This window comes from Eurosta solidaginis, chromosome 4 (assembly GCF_040869045.1).
Source record: "Eurosta solidaginis isolate ZX-2024a chromosome 4, ASM4086904v1, whole genome shotgun sequence".
NCBI lineage: Eukaryota > Metazoa > Arthropoda > Insecta > Diptera > Tephritidae > Eurosta > Eurosta solidaginis.
The window spans coordinates 250,658,155-250,678,391 of NC_090322.1; the positions used below are offsets into that span (position 1 = coordinate 250,658,155).

At 45.2% G+C, this 20,237-nt stretch overlaps 1 protein-coding gene across 5 annotated transcripts in view; it reads right to left on the reverse strand.

Moving 5' to 3' along the window:
* The window catches only part of LOC137251292 (kelch-like protein 5), a 73,407-nt gene that overhangs the window by 900 nt on the left and 52,270 nt on the right, over window positions 1-20,237 (reverse strand). The window lies entirely within an intron of this gene.

Here is a 20,237-nt window from a genome sequence, read left to right on the forward strand (position 1 = left end):
CCAAGTTTGCAATCTAAGATGATGGAATTAATGTTTCCTTACCCGACGTTGGCGAAACAGCACCAGTCGCGGATGGATCAGATAAAAGGAGCTATAAAGCACAATGTGTGGAATGCAGAGAGAAGCCTGGCATGGACCGATTGATTGAACTTTATCAGTGGCGTTTGAAAAGTTAAGAAAGTATTGCAGTCGACAGCACAGTTTGGCGGCAGCACGTGGAGGAAGACTTTACCCTTGGTTCTCCCAATTGGCATCAGTTATCGCGAAATAGAGATAGCTGTCGTGACTTGTTACGAAACGGCCGAAATCGCTTAGACGGCTAAGCGTCAATAAATAAAGATAGGATGAACCAGCTAGCGAAGTTTCAATTCACTTAACTATGTTCATATCGGAAAGCACGTACAGCTTGGGCTGTGAACTGCATCCGGATTTTTCAACTATCCGGATAAACCGGATATTCGAATAACCGGATAGCTAACAAACACCACCGTGGTGTGATGGTAGCGTGCTCCGCCTATCACACCGTATGCCCTGGGTTCAACTCCCGGGCAAAGCAACATCAAAATTTTAGAAATAAGATTTTTCAATTAGAAGAAAATTTTTCTAAGCGGGGTCGCCCCTCGGCAGTGTCTGGCAAGCGCTCCGATTGTATTTCTGCCATGAAAAGCTCTCAGTGAAAACTCATCTGCCTTGCAGATGCCGTTCGGAGTCGGCATAAAACATGTAGGTCCCGTCCGGCCAATTTGTAGGGAAAAATCAAGAGGAGCACGACGCAAATTGGAAGAGAAGCTCGGCCTTAGATCTCTTCGGAGGTTATCGCGCCTTACATTTTATTTTTATAACAAACAATTCGGCTATCCGGATATCCGGATCCATAAATGGAAAATCCGGATATCCGCTGTTCGGCTATCCGGATACGTAAACAGAAAATCCGAATATCCGTATGTCCGGATACTGGAATATAAAAGTTGATTACCTGCATATCAGAATTGAATGAAGCAAACATCGAAAAATTATTCACAAAATATGTTTGTAGATTATTAAATTAACGTCAACAATTAAAAAGCTACAATTTTACAAACAAGTGAAAATAAGAACATCTTCAAGAGAATGGTATGGAAACAAATGCTATTCGGGGTTTGAGCCCTGACATAACCAGTCATCCATGCAGTGCACATACACTTCAATTGAGTGTTGATTTAGAAATGAAACTACCGGAATGTTGTGGAGTCATCCAAAAGGTTTCCAAACTGGTGATGAGTTTCAATCATTCGAGTAAACGTACATATGCTCTCGAGAAACATTTAATACAGACTTAAATTCAGTTAAAAAACTAATCCAGATTTGTTCAACTAGATGGAGTTCAGTTCTTTTTATGTTGGAAAGAGTTAAAGAGCTTAGATCTTCTATTGTTGCAGTAATTGCTGATCGTTCAATTTTCAACAACAAGGCCGCTCAAAATATCACAATTTCAGACACTGACGGGGATGCAGTTGATGTTCTTATAGATTTACTCACCCCTTTCGAAAATGCGACAAATGTGCTTAGCAGTGACAGCGAGATTACAATTTCTAAGGTGAAACCCATCATTCATAAAATTATTAATAAGCATCTGAAATTTAAAAACACTGATACGAGGATGGCAAAACATTCAAAGAAAAAGTAGCTGCAGACTTGAGAAGACGTTTTTCTTTTGAAGACTTTGAGGATCCATCTCTGGAAAATATCATTATTGCACATATGGCAAGTTGTCTTGATTCAAGGATCAAACAGTTGAAGCACGTTGAGACCGATGCTTTTCGTAACAAAATAAAAAATCATGTGGAAAAAATGGCAATAAAATGGGTATTCCTGATATGAATGCCCAAGAGGAAGCTCCGGAAAACAGTGACCTCACGGCCATGGATATACTCCTAAATGATGACAGTGACACAAGGGAGGAAGACGAGTTTCAGCGTTACTTATTCGAAGAACAAATAAACCACAATCTCAGTCGCTTCCCAAGGCAGTCGGTTCTATGTACCGGAGCGACTCGGGATTTTTCCCGACCAAGGACTGTCATTTCAGTGTGACCCCATTTAATTTGTTTCGTCCCTCCCACAAATTGTCATCCTCCCAGCAGCTCCTTGCAGCAGGGCTGCTACATATTCTCTTACTCCGGGAAGGTATCGAACCCAATCCGGGTCCGTCTCCTGACCCCGGTCCTGAGAAATGGTTTTGCTGCATTTGCCAGAAAAGAATCTTTTTAGGACGGTCATACTCTGTTCAGTGTGTCTCGTGCAAGGGATGGTTGCATCGGACAGGTTGTTCTGGGCTTGATCCCAAAACCCGACGTCCACGTAACTTTTATAAATCTTTTGTGGCTCCTTGCTGCTCACGCCCAAGGGCGTCCCGTAGTCTACGCCTAAGCGTATCCCCACTACCTTCCAGCAGCTTCGCTGCTCAGCAAGCCACAACAAGTACCCGCTGCTGCTCGCGCCCCACGGCGCCAACAACTCAAACAGCTGATACCACTCATAACTACTACCTTCGTAGTAGAGCTGGTAGCAATGCTGAGCATCAGCCCCTGCCCCCGTCTTCTTCTCCCCCCCTCTTTTCTGGCAGCAATCGTGCAGGTCAGGGAAACAGACTCTTAGTCCCTGCCTCCGTTTGCACCGTCTGCCAACACAGAATATACAGGTTTGCGACATCCGCTCAATGCAGCTCCTGCCTTGGGTGGTGCCACTTTCCTAGATGTTCTGGTCTCCGCGACGGCAACCCCTCGACGGGTTTCATCGCGCCATGTTGCCAGGTCGCAAACCCAAATCATCCGGGTACCCCAATGCTTGCCCAAGGGCGCCCAGTCCCAAGGCCACAACAGCAATTGCGTCCTGGCCTTCCACAACCTAGGCGTAGTCACCCCTCACTTACCCCTAGAGTGGCGGCGTCACCCCTCATGCACTTCAGAATTCTACAGTTCAACTGTAATGGACTAACTGGGAAGATTACGGAGATAGTCGATTTCATGAAACGGCACAACATCCGCATTGCTGCGATTCAAGAGACTAAACTCACAGCAAGATCTGCATTGCAGACCTGCTCTGGTTATAATGTCCACAGGAAAGAACGCGAGAGCGGAAATGGAGGCGGCCTCGCGTTTATTATACACCACTCTGTGCAATATCATATATTTGATCCTGGCATCGACCGCAGTGACAATGTCTTAGAACGTCAAGGCCTATCTGTCCGGTCAGGCGATGCAAATCTAGAAATCATCAACATCTACATCCCTCCTGTCCCCTGTTGCCCCAGTGGATACCGCCCTAATATCGAGGCCTTACTCACTGGCAACAATCGCATTATCTTAGGCGATTTCAATGCCCATCACGACCTATGGCATTCAAACTTGCGGGCGGACAGTAGGGGTGAGATGTTGGCGGATCAAATAGACGAAACGACGTTCTGCACAATAAACGGAGACGCCCCCACACGTATGGTAGGAAGCTGTCATAGCTCGCCAGATATCTCAATCGTGAGCGCAGAACTCGTAAACTGCGTCAACTGGCAGCCGATGGTAACATTGGCATCCGACCACCTGCCCATACTTATTTCGTTCGAGCGTACCGCCGACTTCATTGTCACCGAAAAACGCACTTTCATAAACTTCAAAAAAGGAAAGTGGGAAGAATACAAATCTACAACAGACAACAGCTTTGCTGCTCTCCCTATCCCGACTGATGCCCGCCAAGGGGAGCGTGCCTTCCGTAAGGTCATTGAATCCGCCTCGGCACATTTCATTCCCGCCGGGAGAATTCCTGAAATCCGGCCCCACTTCCCGGCGGAGGCCGCGAGCTTAGCGAGGGAACGCGACCTTATAAGATAGCTTGATCCAGGCGACCCCCAAATAAGGGATATAAACCAACGCATCAGATTGCTTGTGGACGAACACAAGCGGGCGAAATGGGAAGAGCACCTAAGAGGTTGTAACCTCTCTACCGGTGTAGGTAAACTTTGGTCCACCGTAAAGTCCCTATCGAATCCGACCAAGCACAAAGACAAAGTTTCCATCGCCTTTGGCGATAAGGTGCTGTCGGATGCGAAAAAATGCGCGAGCGCTTTCTGCCGACAATATATAATGCATCCTACGGTCGACAAAGATAGACGGAGAGCCAATAGACACGCACATAAACACAAACTCAGCGCGTCACCAATTACCATCACCGCTAGAGAGGTTGAGGACGCCATTGGTCGCGCTAAACCATCCAAAGCAGTGGGCCCAGACGGCATAGCCATGCCGATGCTTAAAAACCTAGGGAAAGAGGGTTTCAAATATTTAGTGCATGTCTTCAACCTGTCTCTTTCCACCTTTGTCATACCCGAGAAATGGAAAATGGCCAAGGTGGTCCCGCTACTAAAGCCTGGGAAACCAGCTAACGTAGGTGAGTCATATCGTCCGATATCTCTCCTATCGCCAGTGGCAAAGACGCTTGAAGCCGTTTTGCTCCCTTATTTCCAAGCACATTTGCAGCTAGCCCCTCATCAGCATGGCTTCAGAAAACTCCATAGCACTACCTCCGCGCTAAATGTCATTAGCACCCAGATAAATTGCGGTTTGAATCAATATCCCCACCATAGAACAGTACTCGTAGCGTTAGACCTATCAAAAGCTTTTGATACGGTCAACCATGGCTCGTTACTGCAAGACCTGGAAGGGTCTACCCTTCCCCCATGTCTTAAAAGGTGGACCGCAAATTATCTGGGTGGTCGGCAGGCATCGGTGCAATTCAGAAACGAAACATCAAAACAAAGGAGAATTAAACAAGGGGTGCCACAGGGTGGTGTCCTATCCCCGCTTTTGTTTAATTTCTACATATCTAAGCTACCTTCACCACCGGAAGGAGTCACAATCGTTTCCTACGCCGATGACTGCACAATAATGGCTACAGGCCCAGGCCCAAAGATCGATGAGCTATGCAATAAAATAAACGGCTATCTCCCTGATCTCTCCAGTTTTTTCGCCTCGCGAAACCTGGCATTGTCACCGACTAAATCTTCCGCGACCTTATTTATAACATGGACGCCCCAAATGTCGACCATATTGAACATCCACGTCGATGGCACTACGCTACCGACTGTCCTACACCCCAAAATCTTGGGTGTGACGTTTGATCAGGATCTACATTTTGGTGCACACGCAACCGCAATTGTTCCAAGAATTCAGAGCCGTAATAATATCCTCAAATCCCTTGCTGGCAGTACCTGGGGAAAAGATAAAGAAACGCTCTTGACCACATACAAAGCAATTAGCCAGCCGATTACGTGCTACGCGTCACCCATATGGTCGCCAAGCCTAAAAACCACCCACTGGAAGAAACTACAGGCCTGCCAAAATACTGCTCTCAGAATCGCCACGGGCTGTCTTCTTATGTCCCCAGAACACCATCTGCGTAATGAGGCGAGAATACTCCCCATCAGGGAGAGAAATGAGATGCTGACCAAACAGTTTCTGTTGAATACCCAGAAACCTGGGCATCCCAACAGACATCTGATTGACGAACCAGCACCGCCTAGGGGCCTAAGGAGTCATCTCCGTAAGCATTTTGAGGAAATACGGCACCTGAGAACCCAGCCGTATGAAGCGGAAAAACACAAGCAGGTCCTTGGTGAACTCCATAGACAGGCGTCGGACCTTTATGTCGGGAATTGCCCGGTGAATCCAGTACTTGAAGAAAAATATCCAGAACTCGCAGAAGAGGAACGCATACTCCCCAGGGAAACGCGTGTCACTCTTGCTCAACTTCGTTCTGGATACTGTAACAGATTAAACTCTTACCTATCCAGAATCAACCCCGACATACAAAATGTATGCCATGCTTGCAATGTGTCCCCACACGACACCAACCATCTCTTTAATTGTAATGTGGAACCAACGCCTCTAGCACCCCTTTCCTTATGGTCCACCCCTGTTGAAACGGCAAGTTTCCTTGGACTCCCGTTAGAGGATATTGATGACAATTTGTGATCGGTCGCGGCTATTAGGTGGGGCGAGCATTGCTAGAACAACAACAACAACAACACAATCTCAGTGCCAGCAATTGGTGGCAAGACCATGAAAAATATATCCCAATCTGTCGAAAATCGCCAAAAGATATCTTGCGGTACCTGCTATTTCAACAACTTCTGAAAGGGTATTTTCAAGTGCTGGAAATGTAGTTCGTCCAAGACGAAATTGTTGAGTCGGAAAATGATATCGGCACTTGTTTTTTTACACCAGAACAAGAAGAAAATAGTTTAACATCGTTTTGCATATTTCTCAATACCAGCCTTTTTTATATTCACTGTTAATTGATTTAAATGCCCCACGAATTTATTGTTATTAATGTTAAATAAATATATGTATATGGTACATCAATTTTTTGCTTTCACTGGATATCCAAAAATACGGTTATTAACCGGATCTTCATAAATCCGGATAGTTTCACAAACAAATATTAACCGGATATCCATGCCGTCCGGATTTTATCCCTGTCAACGGATATCCGTATGGATATCCGGATATTCGAATATGCGGATAGTCCCAGCCCCACGTACAGCTCGTGAGTAAGCGTACTTCAATATACGGCAACCGTGGTACAGTGGCACTGTGCTTGTCTAAATATTAAAAGGACCCCAACTCAAGTGACGGGACAACATATATCTGTGAAATGCTACGAATGTATTTCTGCTTTCCACGAAAAATTAAAAAGTAGTACCACACAAATTGGAAGAGAAGCTCCGCTTTAATCTTCTCTGGGTATTACACCAATTTACACCGTTGGTAACTACGAAATAAAGTTCTCTCTCAGAAAACGAAAATCGTCCCGTCCGCGATGTAATGATAAATTCTGGCAGGCAACATTAGAAAATTGGATTTGGGAAAAGTGCTCACATCACGAGATAGTCGGACTAGTTTCTGTATGGTGTTAATTTCCGAAAAGTACTGGATCCGTGACCGGCAAAGGACTTTCCAACATCCATAACACTCCCCAAAACGATCAGGCAGTGTCTTTATAGCTAATAAAACAAATACAACAGCAATGGAAAAATTCGAAAAAAAGTTCTTTGAACGAGTTAGGGACCTGTTCGGTTGGTGACAGCGAGAACTTAAAAAGATTTAATGATGAGCTGTATAAGCTTTTTGTCGATGTCGACATTGTTCATTGAAACTGCGTATTTGTCGAAAGTACTGTAGTTTATCCTTGTGCGCCCCATCTTCCATATTTTCAATCTATCTCTGCCTTCCGGCACTTTTAGCAATAGATGGAGAAGAGTTCAATGTGTCCAATCTTCAAATCCGGGAACAAAAATGATGTCTCTAATTTGTTTCTTACCGCTCTACTATTACTAACCTAGCGTCGTTTTCTGATTTTTTGGGTCCCTGCATTTAACCTGACAATCGTGGTAAATACAAGTTCCACACAAAATCTTAATATTTAAACTTGAGTGTAGTGGGGTTTTATTCTGTCTTCTTATCATGATTAATTATTTGTCGAACAAGTATCTGTGTGAAGAAATTGAGGACTGCACGTCTTACCCTTTTTTGCAACGTGCCGAGTACCTCAGGTATGCTTTGCTCAAAAATCTTTCTTGGACCTATTTTGTTTGTGCTTTTCATTAATGATATATTGGTTCCCGTCGGAATCCTTGATTGTGTTAAGAGTGCTAGCAGGAAAGCTAGCAGTTTCAATAGAGTTGGGTAATTGGAAAGTGGCGGATAAAGGCCTTGGTTTCATGTGGGAACACATCGCTTGCAGGGCAAACATTACGAGTGCCGGGTGTTACCACATTTAATTTGAATAATCTTGGCGACTGGTGTAATCTAGTATTCTAGTTGTGTTAAATTGAACTGGTGAATATGATGCAATAATTTGGAACCCGAGCTACCAGGTTCATATTTATCAGCTAGAATTAGTCCAAAAACAATTCTTACTTTTCTCCTTAAGAGATTTCCATATAATCTGCCACCTTATACTAATCGCCTGAAACTTATTAATCTTCCCACCCTTGCTAGTCGTAGGGAAATGCTTGGAATTGTATTTATGATTAAATTACTAAATGGTTCGGTCTCTAACTCATTTCTGTTGCGCGAAGTAATCCTTAATGTCCCTTCCCGACCTTCAAGACATTTTAAACCTCTCTACCTAAAACATTGTTGAACAAATTTTGAATTAAATGAGCCCTTCTGCTGTTTGTGTCAGAATTACAACTCCCACTCTAGCACATTTGATGTTTCGGACTCGCTTTTTTGCATTAAAAAATCTGTTCTTTCCTCTCTTAATAGTAACTAATAGTATTCATTAGCATATTGAATTCATTTTCTACTAATTCTATACATTATATATATGTATATTAATTACTAATACGTCATTTATTTTACTTAGCTGATGAAGTTTCCTCTGTAGCTGAGCAGTTTTAGATTTCGACGGTTAACAAACCACTGCCTTAGAACGACTCGGTATGAACAGGATTAGCCTGGTTTCATTGGACCACTTGAGGGCAGTGCGCTGTCACAACGTCCATAAAAAAAAATAAATAAATAAAGGCTCACATAGATTGAATGTGTCCATAATGCTACCACAGTTTCTTCGACGACCAAACAAAAAAGCCCAATTAGGTAGCAGGACTTATATTATAGAATAGCTCTATCCTCTTGGTAAATACTTGAAGTTTTGTAGGACCCAGTTTAGCTATTGCCTCGAGATCTGGCAACTCTGCCGCCCCTAGTAGATGAAGCCTTGACCTCGCGAGCGCAGGAAACGAACACAGAGCGTGCTCAACCGAAGGCTTGCATAAGCCATGCCTTCCTTAGTAGATTTGCAAGGACTTTAAGAATCCTTATATCTGGAATAATTTTGTATCTCTCTAACACGCTCAAAAATGGAATACGCGGCAGTTGTCTGGAAGCTTATCTATAGCGCCAGAGGCGAGAGGATTTAAAGAACATTTATTCAATTTTGTTCAATTTCTCATTATTTTGACCAACCAATTCCATCCGGTTACTCAAGTTGCAAGCTTATCAATCTCCAGCATTTAATGTGTCTAATAGGTGTCTTTAATCATTCCTTACCTTTTTCCTTGTGCGCTTGCAGAACTAATAATTTACTGGAGTCGTGCCTTTAACATGGTTTATAATATATCTAATTATTTAAATGCATATCCTATATTCTGTTATTTACGTTTATTACAGTTATAATTTGATTTATATAATTTTAATATCTAATAATAAATTTAACTAAACTTTGGCTAGCCATTTTCTGAAAATGAATGAAGAAGCCCACCTATGGAAACCGTACAAGAATAGGTCCACATCTCATTGAAACGGGCAAGTGGAATGCTAAGTGAGATCCTTTGGGGGTTTTTAAATCGGCGCCAGCTACCGAAACTAAGGGTGCCTTTGCTGGGGGTGTTGCGCCTTGCACTCACCGGCGTCACCCCAAATCGTCGACTCGTAGGTGCTTTTCGCACCCTCCCTCCCTCATAGAGGGGCGGAGCCTCCTCGTGGTGGCACCTGGTAACGCTTCGGCGGCGAATTCGAGCGGCGACCTTGCGGAGGACTGGGCGAAGGCGCAGCGTGATCTTGCTTGGGCGAGACAAATGTTGCCGGACTTCAGGCTGGGCTGGGTCGAGAGTGATGAAACCTCGAAACGCCAGCGGTCCATGGATGAATCCAACCCCACGGCACCGAAAAGGGCCAAGACGCAGGGAGGCTGGACGCGGTCTTTCACCAAAGCCAAAATTGCCAAAGGTCGGCAGTTCATTGGCATTATAGATGAGAGCAGCGAAGATGGCAGGATCTCGAAACAATAGTGGAAGTGGATCGAGGCCGCGCTCGCAACGGTGGCCGTTAAGGTTAAAAAAGACAACCCTGGTCCACCGCCATCTTACACCGATGCAGGGTGGTTCCAGGGCAATGTCAAGCTAATTGCCTGTGACGACGCCAGGTCGGTAAACCTCTATAGAGCCGCCGTCACGCTGAGGGGGGAGGTATATCCGGGCGCGCGCCTCAAGGTAGTGGAGGCGCGTGATATCCCCTCACGACCAAGGGCTAGAGCCTGGGTTCCAGTGACGCCAACGGACCCACCCGAAATCCAGGAGCTGCTCCAGGAATACAACCCGATTCTACCGACCAAGAACTGGAAGGTGGTCAACGTGGAGAAATCTGAACGGGCCACGATGCAGATAGTCCTGTTGCTCGACAGCGCTAGCGTCGAAGCGCTGAAAAAGCAGGAGGTTTTACTCTGAGGGTCAGCTTCTTGGGGATGGCGACTCGGATGCGACGCTCACGGAGGAGAGCGCACACATTCTATGATCCAAATTAACCTGCAATATTGTAAAGCAGCATCAGCTGCACTCCTGCTGCACATGTCATCAGGTTCGGTAGACATCGTACAAGTCCAGGAGCCGTGGATAACTGGCAATAATATTGGCTAAGTCTACTCTTAATGTTTTTCTTCTACCTAATTTTAGCGACGGGGATCTGACAGCGGTTAGCGTCGAGGTGCTAGGGAGGAGCTTTAAACTTCTACCTAGGGCACGATCACCAAGGCTCACTACCACCGGATAATTTCGGGGCGTTCGTGAGAGCAGCAAATCCACGAAATGACTTCATCCTACTCGGAGGCGATGCTAATACTCACCGTGCCCAGTGGGGCAGCAGTGATACAAATGACCGAGGTGAGTATTTATTTAACTATCTTTTAGGAACTAATCTAAGTATATGTAATAGGGGAAATGACCCCACCTTCATTACGAGGAACCGCGAAGAGGTCCTTGACATAACCCTGGTCACAGACTATTTCAGTGACCTGATCGTTTCATGGAGAGTTCTAAAGGAGCACTCCTTTTCTGACCATAAATATATAAGCTTTTCTATATCGCAGGCGCACACAAGTCCAAATTACATACAAAATATTAGAAGAACGAACTGGGGCTACTATAAGAAGATAATAGGTAAAAAGCTATCTGAAGAGGTGCGAGCCCCAGAGAGCGAGGAGGAGCTGGACGTGCTTGTAAATAATTTCAGTCAAAAATGTAGGAATGCTTTAAATAGGGTTGTCCGACTAAAAAGGTTATGGAAACTCACAAAGCACCGTGGTGGTCGTCCGATCTTGATACGCTTAGGAAGTCATGTAGGGCGGCCATTAATAAAGCCAAGCATGACGGACATAAATCCTCTTGGGCTGCTTATAAAACGAAAATAAATATATATAAAAAAGCAATCCGAAATGAAAAGCGATCCTCCTGGAGGGATTTATGCGGCAGGATTGAATCCACACAACGCGGTCTACTGCTTAAGGAAGGTGCTATCGAAATTTCCAACTCAGCTAAGTTACGTCCAAAAGCCGGATGTGCACTGGACGAACTCCAGCGATGAAACCATAAACTTGCTTATGGATACACATTTCCCAGCAAGCACGGGCGTATTGTCAATATTGTTAGCGGAGGGTCACCTAATGATCAAGCCCTATAAATCGCCGGGGCCGGATGGAATTTTTCCGGCTCAGCTACAGTATACTGCCGAACTTATAAGGCCCTGGATAAAAGGGATGTTTATAAGTTGTCTTAGGCTCAATTACGTACCAGCATCGTGGAGAGAAGTCAACGTGGTCTTTATCCCCAAGGCAGGGAAAGCCTCCTACTCTAAACCAAACGATTATAGGCCTATAAGCTTATCTTTTTTTCTGCTTAAAGCACTCGAAAGACTCCTAGAGGACTACATCAGGAGGAGGATTGAGCCATCGCTTCTTTCGCAAGCTCAACATGCCTACACTAAGGACAGGTCAACTGACACGGCCTTGCACTCACTGGTATCCGTTATCGAAAGGTCACTTGGCCTCAAGGAATACACACTGGTGGCATTTCTAGATATAGCGGGTGCCTACAACAACGTTCTCCCGGAGGCCATCACCTCGGGCGAGCGCAACAAGAAGAGTGTGTGAACGATACCGTGAGGTGAAAATGAAAGCTAAACGCCTTTACAGGAAGAAAACACCAGAGACAGAAATGCGTGAGTGCGATGGGCTTAAGCTGCTAGCCACCAGGAATAACGCCCGCAAATTTTACCAAAAAATTTGGCGACAGACGGAAGGTTTTAAGCCCCTGGCAAACTCCTGTAAGAACGAAAACGACGACCTTTTAACCGATGTCCATCAATGTCCGCCCACCCGATTATTACGAAGTCAGAATAGCAATAACCAGATTAAAAAACAACAAGGCCGCGGGCGCTGATGTATTGGCTGCGGAGCTAATCAAATACGTCGGCGAGAAGTTGGTGAGGCGTATGCGTCAGCTTCTTTGCAAAATATGGTCGGCCGATTGCATGCATGGCGATTGGAATCTAAGTGTTCTTTGCCCAGTCCACAAGAAGGGGAATCCTGCACACTGCGCCAACTATCGCGGAATCAGCCTTCTTAATATCGCATATAAGGTCCTGTCAAGCGTATTATGCGGAAGATTGAACCCCACTGTGAATCGGCTGATTGGACCTTATCAGTGCGGCTTCAGACCTGGTAAATCTACCAACGACCAGATTTTCACTATAAGCCAAATCTTGCGGAAATTTTAAAGCCTTCTTCGACAGCATGACAAGGTGCTGCCTATATGTCACTATGTCTAAATATGGTGTCCCCACAAAACTTATACGCGGCGCTGGTGCAAATTGACGGCGAGCAACACCATCAGCTCAGAATTTGGAAGGACCTCTCCGAGCCGTTTGAAACCAAACGAGGCTTCAGACAGGATGCGATTTCTTATCCGCTCTGGAACAATATTCTATAAAATCGCTCAATTACAGGGCTGTGCTGACGACATTGATATCATCGGCCTGAACACTCGCGCCGTATGTTCTGCTTACTCAAAACTGGGGAAAGGAAGAGGAAAAGATTGATTTGATGGTGAATGAGGAAAAAACGAAGTACCTGCTGTCATCGAGCAAAGAGTCAGCGCATATGCGCCTTGGCAACCACGTCACTGTTGGCAGCCATAATTTCGAAATAGTAAATGACTTTGTTTATTTGGGAACCAGCATCAACACAAAACAACTTCAGCTTAGATACACGTAGCTAATCCTATTTCTTTAGCACCCGAGGCTCTGGCGATCCCAAGTTCTACGGAGTAGGAGGAGGATGGCCTAGAAGGTTCAATGTGGTCATATTAAATCGTTCCAGAAATGGTCGGGCTTGTACTTTAATGGTGCTTGTTACCGTACCTATATCCGGCAAAGGACCATCTTCATCAATAGCGCTCCCCAAAACCTTTGTGGGGTGTCTTTATCGCTACAACAACAAGCTCTGAAATCCAGCGAAGTATAGCCCTTGCCAATAAATACTACTTTGGACTAGGTAGACAATTGAAATGAAAAGCCCTCTCACAATCCTCTACAAGTCACTTATCTAAATAATTAATATAGAGCGGTAAACGACTCACACAATAAAGAATTAAAATTGAAACTCCTCATAGTCGTATATATATATATATATGTATGTTTTATTTGGCAAAACAATTGTTTCGACACTCGCGACGTTTCATCGCTGGAGGCGTATCAGCTTGATAACTAGCAACTGATGATGACACGTCGCGAGTGTCGAAACAATTGTTTTGCCAAATAAAACATACATATATATATATATAAACGACTATAAGGAGTTTCAATTTTAAGTCACTTATCGTACCCGTCCTACTATATGGTGCAGAAGCATAGACCAAGACAACATCAGATGAAGCGACTCCGAGAGAAAAGATCTTGGAAATATTTACGGACGTCTACGAGTTGGCGACAGCGAGTACCGAAGAAGAATTAATAAGGAGCTGTACAAACTGTTTCCCAATGCAGCTGGTTCTATGTACCGGAACGACTCGTGATTTTTCCCGACCAAGGGCCGTCATTTCAGTGTAACCCCATTTAATTTGTTGCGTCCCTCCCACAAATTGTCATCCTCCCAACAGCTCCTTGCGGCGGGACTGCGCGGAAAATAATCTTTTTAGGACGGTCATACCCTTGTCAGTGTGTCACGTGCAAGGGATGGTCGCATCGGACAGGTTGCTCTGGGCTAGATCCCAAAACCCCTGGTAACTTTTTAAATCCTTTGTGGCTCCTTGCTGTTCACGCCCAAGGGCGTACCGTAGTCTCCGCATCAGCGCCCCCTCTTAGTCCCTACCACCTTTTGCACCGTTTGCCAGCACAGAATACATATGTTTGCGTCATCCGCCCAATGCAGCTCCTGCCTTGGACGGTGCCACTTTCCTAGATGTTCTGGTATCCGCGACGGCAACCCCCCGACTGGCTTCATTGCGCCATGTTGCCAGGCCGCAAACCCAACTACACCGGGTACCCCAATGCTTACCCAGGGACGTCCAGCCCCAGGGCCACAACAGCAATTGCGTCCTGGCCTGCCACAACTCAGGCGTAGTCACCCGTCACTTACCCCTAGAGTGACGACGGCGTCCACCGCTGTACTTCAGAATTCTGCAGTTAGACTGTAATGGATTAACCGGCAAGATCACGGAGATAGTCGATTTCAAGAAGCGGCATAACATCCGTATCGCTGCGATTCACTAAACTCACACAAGATCTGCTTTGCAGACCTGTTCTGAGTATAATATCCACAGAAAAGATCGCGAGAGCGGAAATGGAGGAGGTCTCGCGTTTATCATACACCACTCAGTGCAATATAATATATTTGATCCCGACATCGGCCGCAGGGACAGTGTCTTAGAACGTCACGGCTTATCTGTCCGGTCAAGCGATGTAAACCTAGAAATCATCACCATCTACATCCCTCCTGCCACCTGTTGCCCCAGTGGATACCGCCCTAATATCACAGCACTACTCACTGGCGATAATCGCATTATCTTAGGCGATTTCAATGCCCATCACGATATATGGCATTCAAACCTGCAGGCGGACAGCAGGGGTGAGATGTTGGCGGATCAAATAGAAGAAACGACGTTCTGCACATTAAACGGAGACGCCCCCACTCGTATGGTAGGAAGCTGTCACAGTTCGCCAGATATATCAATCGTGAGCGCAGGACTCGTAAACTACGTCAACTGGCAGCCGATGGTAACACTGGCATCCGACCACCTGCCAATACTTATTTCCTCGAGCGTACCGCCGCACTTTATTTATGTGCTTTTAACCTCTCTGTCGGTGTGGGTAAGCTTTGGTCCACCGTAAAGTCCCTATCGAATCCGTCTAAGCACAATGACAAAATTTCCATCGCTTTTGGTGATAAAGCCTGAAGGAATGCAGGAGCAGTGGGAGCATATCTCCAAAGCACTTCGTACTGCCGCCGAGGAAAGAATTGGTTACCGGCGGCCACGGAAAAACAACTCGTACGATGACGAATGCCGCCTTGCAACCGAAAGAGAAGACGCTGCCTACAGGGCTACGTTAAAAGCGAGTGCAACAAGAGGAGTGTGTGAACGCTATCGCGTTTAATTTAAATGAAGCGAGACGCCTTTTCAGGAAGTAAAAAGCAGAGGCAGAAAGGCGTGAGTGCGAGGAGCTTGAGCTGCTAGCCATCAGGAATAACGCCCGAAAATTTTACCAAAAAAATTCGGCGACAGACGGATGGTTTTAAGAACGGGGCAAACTCCTGTAAGAACGAGAACGGCGACCTTGTAACTGATGTCCAGGGATGACGAACCCGATCCCGCAATCGATTATGACGAAGTCAGAATAGCAATAACCAGATTGAAAAACAATAAGACCGCGGGCGCTGATGTATTGCTTGCGGAGCTAATCAAATACGACGGCGAGAAGTTGGTAAGGCGCATGCGTCAGCTTCTTTGCAAAATATGATCGGACGAGTGCATGCATGACGATTGGAATCTAAGTGTTCGTTGTCCAGTCCACAAGAAGGGGGATACTGCAAACTGCGCCAACTATCGCGGAATCAGCCTTCTTAATATAGCATATAAGATCCTGTCAAGTGTATTGTGCGAAAGATTGAAGCCCACCGTGAATCGGCTGATTGGGCCATATCAGTGCGGCTTCAGACCTGGTAAATCTACCATCGACCAGATTTTCACAAACCCGCGAAAAAAGAATTGACACACATCACCTCTTCGTCGATTTTAAATCCGCCTTCGACAGCACGAAAAGGAGCTGCCTATATGCCGCTATGTCTGAATTTGGTTTCCCCGCAAAACTTATACGGCTGTGCAAAATGACGTTGAGCAACACCATCAGCTGAGTCAGAATTGGGAAGGACCTCTCCGATTCGTTCGAAACTAAACGAGGTTTCAGACAGGGTGACCCCCTATCGGGCGATTTCTTTAATTTGTTGCTGGAGAAAATTATATTAGCTGCAGAACTTAACCGCACTGGAACAATATTCTATAAAAGCGTGCAGTTACTGGCATATGCTGATGACATTGATATCATCGGCCTAAACACCCGCGCTGTTGGTTCTGCTTACTCCAAACTGGAAAAAGAAGCGGTAAAGATGGGTTTGATGGTGAATGAGGACAAAACGAAGTACCTGCTGTCATCGAGCAAAGAGTCAGCGCATATGCGCCTTGGCAACCACGCTACTGTTGGCAGCCATACTTTCGAAATAGTAAAAGACATCGTTTATTTGGGAACCAGCATCAACACTAGCAACAAAATCAGCTCTAAAATACAGCGAAGAATCACTCTTGCCAATAAATGCTACTTTGGACTAGGTAGGCAATTGAAAAGTAAAGTCCTCTCTCGGCAAACGAAAATCATACTCTACAAGTCACTTTTCGTTCCCGTCCTGCTATATGGTGCAGAAGCATGGGCCATGACAACATCAGATGAAGCGGTCCGGGAGTGTTCGAGAGAAAAGTTCTTCGAAAGATTTATGGACCTCTACGCGTTGGCGATGGCGAGTACCGAAGAAGATTTAACGCTGAGCTGTACGAGCTATACGCAGACATCAACATAGTCCAGCGAATCAAAACGCAGCGGCTGCGCTGGCTAGGCCATGTTATGCGAATGAAAGATGACGCTTCGGCCAAGAAAGTGTTTCTATCGGAACCCGCCTATGGAAGCAGAGGTAGAGGGCGGCCCCACTCCGTTGAAATGACCAGGTGGCAAACGATTTAAACTCCCTTGGTGTGACCAATTGGCGCCGGTTGGCAGAGAGGAGCGATTGGCGCGCCTTGTTGGACGGCCATAGCCGTTTAAACGGTTAAGCGCCAATTAAGTAAGTTTGGTGATAAACTGCTGTTGGATGCGAATAAATGCGAGAGGCATTCTACGGTTCACAAAGTTAGACGGCGCGCCAACAGACGCGCATATAAACATAAAAAATTAGCGTGTCCCCAATTACCATCACCGCCAAAGAATTTGAGGATGCCAGCGGCCATGCTAAACCATTTAAAGCAGTGGGCCCAGACGGCATAGCCATGCCGATACTTAAAAGCCTAGGTAAAGAGGGTTTCAAATATTTAGCACATGTCTTCAACCTGTCTATTGAATTGGTAGTCCGAACAATGGAATAAATGTATACGATGTATTTTAATAAAATGTTTAATAAAAATGAATTACTTGTTACAATTTTAATTTGATTGCTTTTCGTTTAGACAATGTGATTTATGGCGCAAATGGTAATTGTATGATGGAACCTTTGATCGGTGATGACGTTGTTGTAACTTGATTGTCCTCTTGGTTTCGAATATTGTATTGACTTCACTTTTGGTGACCATGTGGTAATTGTGATGTTAGTCTACTTTTATTGTTGAATATAATACTGATGTAATGAATAGTAATTTAGATCACTGATGATTGTTTAATGTTCGATGTTTTAAAATTGGAAATGTTGTATGATTGGTCGATTAAATTGTTACATAAATTGATTGTTGAATTACAAATTGGTTGTTGGTTGAATTGTCGTCGGTTATATAAATTCTATTATAACTTGGAAATGTTGGTTGAATTGATTGTCGTATAAATTGGAAAATGTTGTCGTTTTACACTTGTATTTTACGTGCTCTCGCGTCTGCTCTCAAATCGTTAGTAAGAAAGTGCGCGCTGATGACCAGTCGTATTTTTGACAATAGGAAAGTTTATGATGTATATATATGAGCGATGTTACCCAAGGCGGAACGGCACAGGGTGATCAACACCCCGCCCACGTGAATCCTCCTGGGATTCACCATTGACCATTAGTCTGGCAAGACGCGATTCGCACTTGGCCATCTTTGGCTGGGAAGACCTTCGTAATGCGGCCTCGTTGCCATTGCCTACGGGGTAACGATGGATCACATATGATTACCAGATCATCAACTTGTAGCGGATTCGCCTTCTCTTGCCACTTAGGACGGCATATCAACTGCGGCAGATACTCTTCCACCCACCGTTTCCATAAACAATCCTTAAGGTTCTGTGCTATTCTCCACTGCTTTCGGAGGCATATCTTTTCGTCCACCGGATGTGGTGTTTGGGTCGAATTCACACAGCCGAGTAAGAAGTGATTTGGTGAGAGTGGCTCGTCGTTGTCATGTGCTACGGGCAAATCGGTTAGTGGGCGTGAATTTATTATATTTTCCGCCTCTATTAATACACTTTGCAACGTATCCACTCTCGTTGCAACCTCCTTTAGCGTTTTACTCAAGAGCGATTTGACTACTCTTATTAGCCGCTCTCAGCAGCCACCCGAACTTGGATTCGATGGGCAATTAAACACCCACTCGATATTGTATTTACTCGCTTCGAATCGTATGCTATCGGTGTCGAGCAGCTGCTCTGCTGCCTTTAACTCCTTCTGTTCACCTATAAAATTGGTTCCGTTATCACTTCTGATCTTCACTGGCACACCACGGCGGTATATAAAATTGCGTAAACATAGGATGAATGCATCACTGGACAGGTTCTCCGCTAATTCAATGTGGGCAGCCCGGACTGTGGAGCACGTGAAAATAACACCCCATCGCTTCTCTCTCCGTCTTCCAATTGCCACATTGAATGGACCAAATAAATCGACACCCGTGTAGGAGAAAGGGCGTACGAACGGTGTCACACGGTCGGCCGGTAGCTGACCCATTAATGGTGGTTGTGGTTTGGCATTGTCAAGCATACGTGCAGTGCACTTTCTTTGTACCGCCTTGAGCAGTGCCTTCAAATTTGGGATCCAATACTTCTGTCTCAATGTATTGATGGTTATGGCGAAATTCTGATGGTGATTTCGTTCGTGAATATGTTTGACGATTAAGAACGAAACGGCGTGCTTCGGTGGCAACAATATCGGTCGTCTAGCCTGCATTGGTAAATACGTGGCCTCACCACTCAGTCGTAGTACTCCAGTTTCGTCTACATAGGGTGACATTTTATATATTGAACTCTGTTTGTTCACTTTGCCCGATGTTAATAATTCAACTCTCTCAGTAGAATAGCACTCTCTTTGGACTAGTTTGCAAATCGTCATTTCTGCTTCGCTAATTTCTGCCATGTTCAAGCTCATTGACGGATTTTCGCTTTGGTTGAATTTGCTTACGTAGAAGTGCTACTGCATGCAACACCCAGGCCATAGTACGACGCAACTTTGAGAATGAACTGAAACGTGAGAAATCTATGAGAGTACTATTGGACTGAACAAATAAAATAATGTCATTCTTAATTTCTTCTGGTAGGCTAGTTTCTGTCTCTAATGCCATGATAGGCCAATGTGTCTCGCCGTGTTTCAAGAAGTCTGGGCCTTTTATCCAATGATTGCTTACTTCAAATTTTGGTGGGCATGATGGGCGTGTGCCATCATCTGCAGGATTTTAAGCCGTCGGTACCCAGCGCCACTGATTTTGCGAAGTGGAGGCAAGGATTTCGGATATTCGGTGACCCACGAAAGCTTTATACCTCCTATGCGATGAGTGAAGCCATTGCAGAACCGTTTGTGAATTGGTCCAGAAAATCGTACGGACAATGTTGACCTCTAAATACTCACTTATCATTTTGAACAACCGCGTACCCAGAACCGCGGCCTGCAGTTCTAACCTTGGAATTGACATAAGTTTTGTTGGGGCTGTACGTGTTTTGCCCATTATGAAGCTAACGTCAGTATCAAATTCGTGTATTACTCGCATGTAACCAACCGTCGCAATGGCTGACTGACTGGCATCCACGATGTGCACCTCGACCTTACCCACACTTACCACGTGCGGCGAGTAACATCGAGCAATCTTGAATCGTTTTATGTTAGGGAACTCCTGCCACCATGAAGACCACTTCTTCCCCAAATCTACTGGTAGAACGTCGT